Source organism: Ochotona princeps, chromosome 9 (genome assembly GCF_030435755.1).
Source record: "Ochotona princeps isolate mOchPri1 chromosome 9, mOchPri1.hap1, whole genome shotgun sequence".
Lineage (NCBI taxonomy): Eukaryota > Metazoa > Chordata > Mammalia > Lagomorpha > Ochotonidae > Ochotona > Ochotona princeps.
Window position 1 is genome coordinate 31,054,108 of NC_080840.1, and position 13,968 is coordinate 31,068,075.

The 13,968-nt window shown below is 42.2% G+C and overlaps 1 protein-coding gene across 4 annotated transcripts in view; it reads left to right on the plus strand.

Annotated features, from left to right (window-relative positions):
• The window catches only part of NCALD (neurocalcin delta), a 389,065-nt gene that overhangs the window by 101,049 nt on the left and 274,048 nt on the right, over window positions 1–13,968 (plus strand). For all 4 annotated transcript variants that reach the window (XM_058668571.1, XM_058668570.1, XM_058668572.1 and 1 more), the window contains exon 2: window positions 8,090–8,143. The gene's annotated coding sequence lies outside the window, so the exon portion shown is untranslated. The remainder of the gene's footprint in view (window positions 1–8,089; window positions 8,144–13,968) is intronic.

A 13,968-nucleotide genomic window follows, 5' to 3' on the forward strand; every position in this document is an offset into this window, starting at 1 on the left:
TAGCACCCCATTTCCTTCTCAAAAGTATCCTGATTTGGGGCTGGCATCATGGTACCATGTGTTAAGCTACTGCCTGAGGTGCTGATATCCCAAATAGGCACTGGTTCAAACACTGGCTATACCATTTCTAACCCAGCTCCTTGTCAATGTGCCTGGGAAGGCAATGGAAGATGGCCCAAGTACTTGAGTCCTTGCCACTCATGTGGAAGATCAATTGTGGTCATTTGAGGAGTGAACCAGTGGATGGAAGATCTCGCTCTTTCTCTGTCTCTCCCTTCATCTCTTTCCTTGTACTTGCTCCTTTCAAATGAGTAAATAAATCTTAAAGAAGAAGTATCCTAATTTAAGCAATGGATGAAATGATCACTTTAGGAATAAACAGCTCAAGTGTTGGAGCATTGTTGTCACTGTGTTTGGGTCTCTGGCCCCTGAGCATAAGAGCTGTGTAGCTTGCATGCGGTGGGCGAAGGAATTAGCAGGAAAGACACAGCTCTGTGCTGGGGCAGGAATGCTGTGGCCTTGGTCTTCAGGAAGCAGAATGAAGTGAGTTTTGATTCTTCACAGAGATAGTCTTCCTAAGGGACTAATAAACAATGGCTGCCAATGTGGGGGGCCGTGGGCATTGTTCCCCGACTGGAGCCGCACTCTTTGAAATCCAGAGGAGACAAGTTGGGCATTGTGTGGTATGTTTAGTACATGTGGGAGTGGGACTGAATTGTTTATTATTTAGTTATATTCTTTCCTGTTCATTTTTTTAAGTCAACCTATTGAGAAGTAGACAGTATTGTACATAGTTGCAGTCTCTTGGGGATTTGTTGCCTCTCTCTGGCTAGTGCATGTGTTTAAGTAAGACCTGTGTATCAGCATCAGCATTTGCATTCTGTTTTAAAGATCTCTTCAGCATTATGAGAGAGATCAAGAGAGGAGAGACTGACTCTTTATCCATTGGTTCACTCTTCAGATGCTCACAATGGCTGGTGCTGGGCCAGGCTACAGTCAGGAGCTTCTTTTCTGTCTCCCACATGTGTGCAGTGGCCCAACCACTTGGGTCATTTTCTGCTGCTTCTCCCAAGTACATTAGCAGGAAGCTACGTCAGAAGTAGAGCAGCCAGGACTTGAACCAGAACATGTATGGGATGCTGGTGTTGTAGGAGGTGACTTTACCTGCTCTGCCCCAGGGCCGGCCTCAGGGTTTGTATTTCCCTGAGTCAGTTGAGCAGAGGCAGAAGACATCAGTGTATCATTACACCCAAGATAGTAAATTCTAAATTGGTCAGTCATCACAAACACACTCTATACCCAATTCCCTCAAATTTCTTTTCTATCAAAAATCCCTCATATCTCTTTTACCCCACCCAGGTGTCTAGGTGTGTGCCATGTGTGGGAGGAGAGGTGGGAGGCAGAGATCCATATTATCAGCAGGTAAAGTTTGGTGTGCTTCTACCTAATCTACTACAAAGAGGATGTTCTCTTGAGCTACTTTATCTTCCTCCTCCTCCTGCATTTTTCCTCTAAGGAAAGCTCTAAGGGGAGGTTTACATTCTGGTCCATAGAACCCAGCGGTGAAGAATGCAGAGATGAGTTAAAGGACCAGAGTAATGTGGAGGTGGGAAAAGAACTGTGTGTTTTAGTTGCTGGCCTTGGGGCCTTTTCAAGGCCAAGGTTGCTCCACTCTGGTCCAGCCAGTTCAATATCTCTAAGCCGCAAGCAGCTCAGGAAGGATAAGAAGCCATGGAAAAATGGTGCTGTGGGTTCTGTATTGGGTCCTCTGTGGTAGACAAGACTTTCAAAAGTTCTTGGAAAAACAGAATTGAAAGTTGGTTTTAATGAAGAGACTGCTGCAGTGGCTAAACGAGTTAATCCTCCACCTTGCCAGTTCCTGGTTGCTCCACTTTGACTCCAGCTCGCTGCAGTGGCCTGGGAGAGCAGTAGAGGATGATCCAAGTCTTTGTGATCCTATACCATGTGGGAGACCTGGAAGAAGCTTCTGGCTTCAGATTGTATTAACTCAGCTCTAGCCATTGTGAACATTTGAGGAATGAATCGGTGGATGAAATAAATTCTGTCTCTCCTCTCTCTGAATCTACCTTTAAAAAAAATCAAATTTTTTTTAAAAAGAGTGTTTTGGTATAAAAAATTTTGAAAGCGAATGCTTGTTTTTTGTACTATACATTTTCCACTTTTTCTTAAATATTTCAAGTATTTTTCAAGAACTATTAAAGATTGTTTATCTTTATTAGTTTTAGACTGTATTTTCCTGAAGGAGACCTTTCCCCTTGGAATATCTAGGTCTTCTGGGCAGTCAGTATTTATTCCAATCTTGCCCACTCCTTTCTCATCATAGAAGAGAGCTTTGATGTTCATTGGGTGAGAAAGCTTTCTTGTGGTTTCTGCTGTTGAGCTACTTAAGAGGATGGGGGCACAAATCACAGAGCTGTCATCCAATTGGGACATTTTGGTGGGGAAATATTTACAGTGAATCTGAGCGTAATAGTGAAATTATTATTCCAGGGCAATAATCATAAGTCAGAGTAGTGTCAGGCAAATCAAGTCACGGGATCACATTGGTTATGTGACCCTATTGTCTGCACTACAGCTTTTCTTGTACAAATTGGTAAGTGATATGAGTAATTGTATTGGGAAAATGTATACATGTATTCTGCCACACATGAATATTAAACTGAACTGTGGGACACTGGCCTGCAGAAGCAGCTGTTTTATTTGGTTCAATCTGACATCAGAAAACATCCACATGATTTCAAAGTTTGCTTGCCTGTTTCTCTAAGTGGTATAATGTTGATAATAACAAACATCATTTATTCTGTTACACATTTTTTGTTGATTTCATATTTACTTATTACTGAGCACTTGCAATATGCAGGTGTATGCTAGAGTGGGGGGCAGACCAGTGGCGTGGTGGCTCTAGCTGGCCTCCAAAGGCACTGTAATATGTCATGCCATTTCTCTCACTCCAGCTAGAATTTTCCTCTAAATAAACAATTGCTGTAAGTTCATGACTATTTTGCTGCTGTTCTTGTGATGCCCTCAGAAGTGACCAGTCATGGAAATATTACCCCCTCTACAGTAGAAGAATGATATTGAAGTACCTTAGACATCACAGGGGCCAGGCTCAAATATGTTCAAGGCATAGCTGAGCTGCGAGGAAAGCAGTGGTCTCATGCCTGGTGGGAGGGAGAAGGTATTTCCTAGAGGAAATGAGGCTATATAGCTCTTATGCACTAGTTTCTAAAACTTGCACTGAGCAGTAGGCATCTGTTAGCCTTGGGAGTAACCATGAACCTGAATCATCTCTACTTCACAGATGTGAATATCCCTTGAAGCTGTGTGGAGCTTTAAAACAGCAACCACATTCACAAACATATAACCACCTTTCTGACAAATAAAATGAAGAACAGTAATGGGCTGCAGGGCAGGTGGCAGAAAGATCAAATTCAAGAGTGGTCTTTGTTAAGGAGCCATGTTGAGCTGTGGTCAAAGAATGAAGATCAGGGGAAATGCTTGGTGCAGCAGTTAAGATATTGTTTAGGGTCCCTACATGCGCTGTTAGGATGCCTGGGCTTGAGTCCTGGCTCTGGTTCTGATCCCACCTTCCTGCTAGTGTGTACTGTGGGAAGGAGAAGGCAATGACTTAAGTAGTTGAGTTACTGACACACATATGGGAGACCTGGGTTAATTTGCAGATTCTTGCCTTTAACCTGGACTTTGAGGCATGAGCCAGAGGATGGGAAAGATCCTTGTTTCTCTGTCTTTCAAAAAAAAAATTAATGATGACAATGAGCAAATTTTAGTGAGTAGAGTGAAGAACAACTGGGAAGGGGTTCCCCTCTGTGGAAGTAACTTTGGGAAGAGGGAGATTTCAAAGAGGGTTGGGGCAGCTGGAGCTGAGCAGAGAACGGTGCTGTCTGGTGAAGCAAGAGAGAAAGGGACAAATCCTATAGCATCTGGGGGAAGGAGTTTGCATCTCGAAAGGAGTGGAATTGCTGGATACGCTATTGCAGATGGAGGAAGAAGAATTGGTTGGTGAGGACCTGGAGATCTGAATATCATGCTTGGAAAACTGGGTGCAAGTGGACAAGGCCAGAGCAAGGGATGAAGGGGAGGCTGGGGACACTGTGTTAAATTCTGGTTTCTTTCCACAGGCAGTAGGGAGCCCCTGACGGGAACTATGAGTGAGGAGGGACATATGAAATGTAAATGAGGAAGATATGGGCTGGATGAATTCATCGAAGATGCTGCAGGCTAGAGGATCTTGTACTTGTCCAGGGAATGGCAGGTGATGCTTTGGTTTCATCACAACAGGGATGAACACCAGAAGATGGGTTGTTCCTGGGGCACAAGCTGTAGGATTTGGTTCTTGGTGAGACAAGACGAAGGAAGAAGGATCAATAGGGTTGAGGTGTCTGGCCAATGTGGAGAATGGAAGGGATAGGAAGGGGTAGGGCCTGTGTGGGCAGTGCATTGTGAATTGAATTTGCCCTTGCTGAATGCCATGCAATTGCAGGACACACAGCCTAAGTGACCAATGAACTCATGTTTGCTGAGATTGACAAAGTTCACTCCAGATAGTTTTGATATGCTACCATAGCATTTATGAAGAGAGCTGGAAACAGGCAAATACACGGGGGAACCCTTGCATTTTTACAACTGACAGATGGCTTTATTCAGCATTACTCAGGACAGCCTTCATTTTTTTCTGTGTATTTGAGCACCATTTGACTTTGTTGTCCTTTTGAAAATGTTGTTGCTGGATATGTACATGGATGGTGGTGGGTTTGTGAAAACAGTTTGATAGCTTGCTATGTTCAGTTTCCTTTCCCACATTCAGTTTCTCGTGAAATGTACAAGGGCCACATCTGGAGTTCTTTGCAAGGACTCTGGGAGATGAGCAGTGAGTGTCAGACTCAGCACTTGACAAAGTGGCCAGCTGTCATATTTTCATCTAGAGCTGAGTCCAGAGCTATGTCAGGTGTGGCACTGCGCAGTGTTGACCGAGTGGCCACAGAAGAGAATTCCTTTTATGGCCTGGTCCTCTGTGAGTTGCATGGAACAGCCCGTTGGGGTGGAATCATGCATGATGGAACAGCACTGGCGTGTCATGGCACCAGGGAGACCCAAGCCCTGGAGCCCTTCTATTCTGTGTTTTGTCATACTGTAATCCCGAGAGCTGTTCATGTCTAGGCTTCCTTCTCTCTCATTTCCAAGGGTAAGACCTTGGACTCTGAATTGGAATGTTCCTTTCCTCCAACCTTTCTTAGAGCTGAAAGGGACCTTGCTAATCCTCTTATTGCACACTCCTGGCAGTTCCAGAGGTGAGAAAAATTTCATGTACATAGATCAGGTAAGCTGCTGCAGCCAGTGAGTTCTCAGTTCTCTGCCTTGGCAAGATTTCCCTTACAACCAGGGCAGAATGGTAGCATCCCCTCCTCCTTCTAGTCTGTGATTTGCCAAAAGTTACTAAGAGTCTCCCTCCCCTTGCTAAAGCCTCTTGAAAATAACAAAACTCATTCAAGAGAAGCCAAGACATGTTTTCCTCTTAAATCTGATTTTTGTTTTTTTCCAAATGTGTTTCGTGCTAAGCCCGTGTGCTTAGCACTCAGAGAGCACTGTCCCAGCCCAGCATGACATCGCTCTAATGACTCAGGCTGCTTGGCTGGAAGTCAGTTTAATGAATGGCTGCGACCAAGGTACAGGTGTTGTGCAGTGTGATGTTGCCTCTCCATTTAAAAAGGAACATATGGTGGCCACTGTGGTCAGCACCATGCATCCAGAGATTTTAGAAAGTTTCTCAGAAGCCACTGTATATTCAAATGCAATTCTTGAAAGGCTGCTTTGTTCTTGAATACCGTAAATGTGTTGCACAGCCCAAACCACCTTTTTGTTGCCATCAGTCAGGTATAGTTATGTGATAGTTGCAAATATCTGTGCATGGGTAATTCTGGCTGGAGGAGAGGACAGTTGAAATCCCCTGATTGTTTTCATCAGTATTTGGTTTAATGACTATTAAGGAAGGGGATGTGAGCCTTAAGTGTTGCTGAAGTTTTCTGCTGTCGCTGGAGTTGGGTCTGCTTGCCAACATCAGTTGTTGTGAAAAGATGCCAGCAGCTCAGGAGAAAATCCAAAGGAAGGTGCTGGAACTCTCCTCTAAGACATGCTGCATCCAGGCAGCATTCACAAAGCTCCCAGTGGTAGGGAACACAGTAGTGTGTGCACAGTAATGATGGCCTGTCTGGGAACACCAGTGTCCCTGGAAAGGGGGAGGCCTGACCAATGTGTATCTCATCCTTTCATATTTCCCTTTATGTATGGATACCATCTAAATGCATGTCTAAACAAGGCTGAAATAAAAAATTTAACATGACGTTATATCACAGCTCAACATGCCATTTTTAATATTATTCTACAAAAAAATAGAATTATTCCTATAATCAGTAAAGTCTCAAAATCAATGAAATATGATCTTGAAGTAGGAAGTCTGTTAAATTATCCGTGTGAATCAAAAGATGAGCTGGAAAATCAAAGACTGAGAATTAGTTTTATTAACTCTTTTAAAAATATATTTATTTTTATTAGAAAGGCAGATTTACAGAGAGAAGGAGAGATAGATTGATCTTCCATCCACTGACTCACTCCCCAAATGGCTGCAACATCTGGAACTGAGACAATCCAAAGCCAGGAGCTGGTGCTTCCTCCAGGTCTCCTATGTGGGTACAGAGGCCCAAGAATTTGGGCCATTCTCTGTTGCTTTGCTAGACCATATGCAGGGAACTGGATGGGAAGTGGAGCAGCTGGGATATGAACTGGCACCAATATGAGATACTAGCATTAGTAGGGAGAAGATTAGCCTATTGAGCTACAGTGCCAGCCCCAGTTTTATTAATTCTTATACTCAAAAAAGGCTTATTAAGTGTATTCTGTAAGGCTGATGGATTGAATAAATGTGAACAAGACAGACATGACCTTTGGCCTCAGAAGATCTATGTAGATATGAAGGGTTGTCAAAGAAACTCATGGAAAATATGTGTTATGAAAAAGGAGAAAAAAGCAAACGGGTTTCAGTATGTTTTGTGCATCCAAATAAATAAATACTTTTTTTTTCTTCATTAATTACATTGTATTATGTGACACAGTTACATAGGTACTTGGGTTCTCCCCACCCCTCCCCAAACCCTCCCACCATGGTGGATTCCTCCATTTTGTTGCATGAACACAGCTCAAGTTCAGTTGAGATTCCCCCATTGCAAGTGTATACCAAACATAGAGTCCAGCATCTTATTGTGCAGTCAAGTTCAACGACTTCTTAGGTATACCCTCTCTGGTCTGAAGACAGAGCCAGCAGAGTACCATCCCAGTCAATTGAAAGCTCCAACATACCATCAGCAAAAATTTACATCACTTTTAAATCTATTTTTTCCCCACAACAGATTTGAGGCTCCTTTGTCGCATGTCACAAGAGAGTGCCAGCTTCTTTGGAGCATGCACAGGGGAATGAGGATGGTCAAGGCTGACTGACCAAGTTGTTGAAGTGTCTTTGCTCTAATGTGGGACACGGACCATCAAGCAGGACCTCAGTGGAGGAGAACATGGAAGGGGGAAGTCAGTGTGGGCAGAGGGAGCCATGTGTATGGAGACTGACAGGTGTCAAGGAGTGAGGAGGAACCAAGGGAGAAACCAGGGCCTAGAGTATGTACAGAGTGAAGATAACAGAAGTCGATGAGCATGGATGATGGGGAGATGTGCAACCCATGACACTCAGCTCAGCCTGTTTGGGAAAAGCCAGAAGGGGTGACAAACTGGTTTTCAGGAGAAGAACACCGTGCTTAGGTTGTAGGGCTGTTGCACTGCCTGCAGTGCAAAGTTGAGGTGCTGTAGTCTTGGGCGGATGAGGGGAACGTGGTAGGAGTCTACACAGGTGATGATTAGAGGTATGGAAGCTGGGATGGGCAAATGGTATCACACTAGAAAGGGGTTCCTGGGGAGAGTGGTCAGTCCCATCACTAACTGCATTCTTCCCAGGTGATAGCCTTATGTCCTGAGAATCTAAGCCAACACCTTTCTTTATCTTTGACAGAGTGGCTGGCTTCTGATCTGAGCCTTCGGTGCGCTGGGACAGATACACTGACAGGTAAATACAGAACAACTTTTCTCAGATTTAGAAACTGTGCTTTTCTTCCAAGATTTCCTAAGATTTACATCGAACATTAGATTTAACCCTTACCATGGCCCTGTGAGTTAGGTGCTATTTCCATCTTCTATGTTAGGAAAATGAAGCACAGATGGGTTATGCAACTCAATCAGCACTATAAAGAGGTTCATCACAATATGTAATACTAAAATAAAGCAAAGAGAATCTAAATGTCTAACAGTAGGCAAATTTAATCATGATATGCTCACTCATTAGAGATGTTTTATAATACTCTGTCAAGTTATGAATTTCTATTTTTACTTTATTAAAAGTCTTCACAAATGGGTGTTGAGTTTTACTTAATGATTGTCTACTCATATGCCTGCTGAAGTGATCAAATGATTTTTATCCTTTCATCTGTGAGTGGTGATCTATTTCCATTTATTTATCTCTGAGTATTAAGCTACCATGCATTGCTGAGATAGAGTCAACTTAGTCATAATGCATTATCCTTTTACACTTAGGTAATACACTTGCCTGAGTTAGTTCTAGTGAGATTGGTTAAAATTTTCATTGTTAGGCATGATTTTGAATCATTTGCTGCATGAATGTATGGTTGAACTTGACAGCAAAACAGTCTGGTAGTTTCCTTGAGGAAAGAATTGTTACCCACTAAATTGTGTTTTGTTTCTGGGCTTATTTGGGTTTTCTATTTCTTCTTGAGTCAGTTTTGCCCATCTATGGTTTTGACTGTACATGCAGGTTTCAGTTGGATATGCGTGCAAGCAGGGAATGCCTGTATTCCAGAGCAGGCATATACATAGGCTAGGGGATACTATCAAAGTGTAACTGATAAGATAATGTACAATTGATAATAGTATATCAATTTAAAATTTGTACTCTGAACAGGATTGAGTGAGAGATCTGATTTCATTACCAATGCAATGTATTTTGTGTTTTCCTTGTTTAATTTTATGTCTTCATTTAAGAGCTCCTGGTAAGTATGGAAAAGCAACATATTGTAGTTTTGAGTTTATTTTAGTATACGTTTTAAATATGCATTTAATACTGCATTTATAATGTTGCAATATTTCATTTAATATTGATCAGATACTTTTGAAATCAGACACCTTTCATATATTAAGTGACCATTATATATATGCGTGTGTGCTTATCTATCTCTTGTGTTAAATCTTTTGTGTGTTAAAAAATGTGAAGAATTTTGAGTTGTCTTTCTTGTTACATTATCTTTTTATTTAGTTGGATTTATGTACTCAGGATTCAGAATTTGAAAAGGTATATGTGTTGCAAATATCTCCCCTTTTTAAAAGTTTTTATCTTTTTGTTACTTTTTGTGGCTAGAAATATCCTTGAAATAGTGTAAATTACCATTTTTTTCATTGTGATGGGTATTAGTGCATTCTTTTTAGAAAATGTTGGTCTTATTTCAAGAGCATAAATATGTCTTATGTTTTCTTCCGAAAGCAGTATTATTTTATCTCTATATTTTAGTATAAAATCCATATGGAATTGATCTTATCATAATAATGTGTATGTGTGTCTGTGTGTGTTATAATTAGTTGTTAATCTATGTGAATATCCATGACCAGGCACCATCCTTTGTCATAACACTATCTGTGTCTTTATTTTGGTTAGAGTTACACGGGCATAATTGACACAGAAAAAAAATTTACTGCACTTAATGTGGTTGCAAAAGCTTTGTCAAATATAATCTATAGAGTCATGTAACCACTATCATGATTAAGTCATAGAACATATCCAAAGATACCTTTCCCCACCTGCAGCTTTTGAGAACCACCATCTGATTGCTGCCACCGCATGTCCTTTTTCCCCAGAATATATACATGGAATAAAATAGTAGATAGCCTTTGGTTTCAGACTTCATTCACTTACTTAAAAATTTTGACATTAATCCATACTGTTGCAAGTACCAATATTTAGTTTCTTTTTATTGTTGAGTATAATACCATTGTATGGTGGGCCACAGTTTCTTTATCCATTGGCTAAGTGTTGATTTATTGACAGATTTGGTTGCTAGGATTTAAAATAGTCACAAACATTCCTTAGTAGGCCTTTGTGTGGACATATGCTTTCGTTGCTCATGGGAAAGGTGTGAGGCTATTGCATCCTATAGGAAGAGTAGCAAATCAAAAAAATCCTCAAATTGTCTCCAAAGTGACTGTGATGTTTTGCATTTCAGTAAGCACTATATGAAAGCTGTATTTGTTTCACAGTCTCTTCAGACTTTGTATTACTATCCTTGTAATTTTAGCAACTTTAGTTTTTACTAATACCTCATTCTAGTTGTGATTTTTATTTTCTTAATGATTAATGATGTTAAGCATCTCTTACATGCTTCTTTGTCTCTTTACATTCTGTGCATTCTTTGACAAAGTGAGTGTCCCAATTGTTCACCCATTTTAAAAGTTTCGTGGAATCATGATAGGATATATTCTGTATAAGATCACTCAGTCTATAGCTTTTTTTAAAAAAAATATTTATTTTACTTGAAAATCAAAGTTAGAGAGAGGGGAAAAAAGGAGAGAGAGAAAGAGAGAGATTGATCTTCTATTTGCTGGTTCACTCCTCAAATGGCTACAGTGGCCAGAGATAGGCTGCCTGAAGCTGGGAGCTGGGAGCTTCTTCCAGGTCTCCCACAAGGTCTTGATCCTCCTCTGCTGCTTTCCCAGGCTATTAGCAGGCAGCAGAATCAGAAGTGGAGCAGCTGGGACTAGAACTGGTACCCATATTGGATGCTGGTACTGCAGGTGGAGAATTAGCCAGTGTGCTGGCTCCTCTAGCTTTTTTTTTTTTTTAAACCTCCTTTAAAAGTGTTTTTCAGAGAGACGAAGCATTAAAATTTTGATGAGGTTTAACTTACCATTTTTTGTTTGTTTGTTTAGTAAAGGATGATTTTATGTCCTGTCTGGGAAATCCTTGTGAAATCCAAAGAAGAAGGTGGCACGTGGGTTAAGCAGCCACCTGGATGCCTACATCCTTTATTGAATTGCTGAGTCACAGTTATTTTGCTTTTGAGCCAGTTTGCTGGGACTCATATGGGTGGTAGCAGAGCACAACTCAAGTACTTGGGTCTCTGTAACTCATGTGTGAAACCTGGATGAACTTCCTCACTGCTGGCTTTGGCCTGGCTCAGCCCTGGCTACTGTGGGCATTTGGTGAGTGAGCCAGCAGAAGAAAGATTGATCTCTCTCTCTGTGTATTTCCTTCTCTCTCCTTGTCACTTTGCCTTCTAAATAAATAAATAGTTTAAAAGTGCAAAGATTTCAATATTCTCCTGTTTTGCAATTGAAGTCATGGTTTTGTCAATGATGCATTTAATGAATTAGTTATTTAATTAATTTTTGCTATTGGGATGTCAGTGATATCTCTGTGACTTTGCTTAAATGGCTGCAGAACTGCTCTGTAGCTTTTTAGATGTCAGGGGTGTTTAAGAAGAACTTTAGCTGCAGATAAAAATACCCATCAGAAATGAATGGAAAACTGAATTGGTAAAGGCAGTTGAGTCACAATCTAAGACTTAATTGGAAAACTGCAAGGACCAAAACTTCATTGCTTTCTTGGATGGGCTCTATTTCGCATTCTTTGATTTTCCCCTTCCTGGACATCCATATCTACAGGGGCAGAAGCACAACAGTTATGTCTGACTCTGGGGATAAGGAAAGAGGAAGAATTGCTTCTCACTGTCACAAAGGCCTCCATAATTGTGAGGGCAAGCAGAGAAAGGGAGACTGAGAAAAGTAAAGATGAGGCTGAGACAGCAGAATGGGCACTCAGGGGTTTGCAGATCCTAGAAAAGGGGCGTGAAGATCCTAAGAGATTACAGCTTTCTATGTGGCCTCATCCTATTCATGACTATCGGATGATATTCCAGCCAGCTTGGGGACCACCTTCTAAACCTTCTGTAGCCTGACCTCTCCAGCGGTGGCCTAGGGGAGTCACAGCATCTGTGTCCCGCAAGAGCTGGTTAGACATGCAGAATCCCAGATGCTGGCCCGGACCTGATCAATTAGAATTGTTCTTTTAAAAAGATTTCTTTATTTTAAAGGCAGAATTAACAGTAAATGATGGAGATGCATACCCAAAGTTTTTACATCCACTGGACGGGTCATTCTCCAATTGGCCATAATGGCTGGGGCTAGGCGAGGTTGAAGCAAGGAGCCAGGAGCTTCTTCCTGGATCCCATGGGGACCATCTGCTGCCTTCACAGGTATATTAGCAGGGAGCTGGATCTGAAGCATTGCAACCAGTACTCAAACCAGTACTCTGACGTGGGATGCTGGTGTCAGAAGCCCTTGCTTAACCCACTGATCTATTTTTTTTTTTTTTTTTTAGTTTTAAAGTAAGTTTTATTAGAAAAGCTAAGAAAGGAGACTCCCGTCCTAGTGACGAGAGGGGGTTCTGAGATAAAAAAGACCCGTAGATGGGGGGTGTTGGGACCCTTTTAAAGCTTTAGTTCAAAGAGGGGGTTTTCCAAGGACAAAGGAATTTCCTAGTCTCCAGGTATCTGCCTTTGGGATAAAAAAACAGAGAGGTGCTAGACGGGACATTCCAGGTCTTAGGCTTCTGCATATTACTTCCTCCTGTCCTCCTTTCAATGATAAGGAGATAGGCCTGGGACCCTCCCACACAATGGCTGGAGGTAATGGCTGGTGAACCCGCTGATCTATAATACCAGTTCCCAGAACCTGCAGTTTTTACCAACCCCTCCCCCCACCAGTGATTCCTAAGCACTGGCATGTTTCATGTAATCATTATTTCCACTTTTTTTCATAGTGAACTTACTCTGTCTTTAACAACATTAAAATCGTTCAAAGTCAAAATATTAAGGGAACTCTAAGGTCACCTGTGGCACCCTGTATAAAATTAAGGCATTTAAATGCAGTTTCTATTTAATATATTCAATTTAATGGAACAATTATTGACATTCATATTTAAAACTTGGTGATTTTAAATTTCTTCTTCAAGCTTTGTGTTTCTGGTGCTCAAAAAACTGGACTCTAGGGCCCAGCGGTGTGGCCTAGCAGCTAAAGTCCTCGCCTTGAACCTGTTGTGCTGGTTTCTGAAATCCCCAGATAATCATCAAGCCTGAAGCCGGTGCTAAGGCAAAAAGGTGGTTTATTCCAACTAACCTAGGTCTCCCAGTCACCTCCCCCAGCCCAGCATGGCCGGGCGGGGGAGGGGCAGCCGCTGCAGGATCCGCAGCAAGCCCATGAGCCAGAGAGAGAGAAAGGAAAAGACCCCGAGAGCCCAAGCTCCCCAGTTTTTATACATTTCAGGCTATTAATTATACAGTCATGATCTAGCAGGCTTCTATTGGTGGGTTTGAAACTAGCAACTTTCAAAAAGTACAAATCGATGAGCTATAGGGTGGTGGATCTTGTCAAACACCAGGTACCTCCTTCCTGAGGAGTGGTCTGCCTACGTGACCTGCCAGGTGTCCTGCTGGGTGTCAGGCCTAGAATCCACACAGCCCCCAGCCAAGCCATCAAGGCGGGATCACAAAGGGCAGAAAACTTCCAGGCTCTTCAAACCCACCAGGATCCCATAGGGGCGCCGGTTCTAATCCCAGCAGCTCCACTTCCCATCCAGCTCCCTGCTTGTGGCCTGGGAAAGCAGTAGAGGACAGCCCAATGCATTGGGACACTGCACCTGTGTGGGAGACCCGGAAGAGGTTACAGGTTCCCGGCATTGGATCGGCGCACACCGGCCCGTTGTGGCCCACTTGGGGAGTGAATCATTGGACGGAAGATCTTCCTCTCTGTCTCTCCTCCTCTGTGTATATC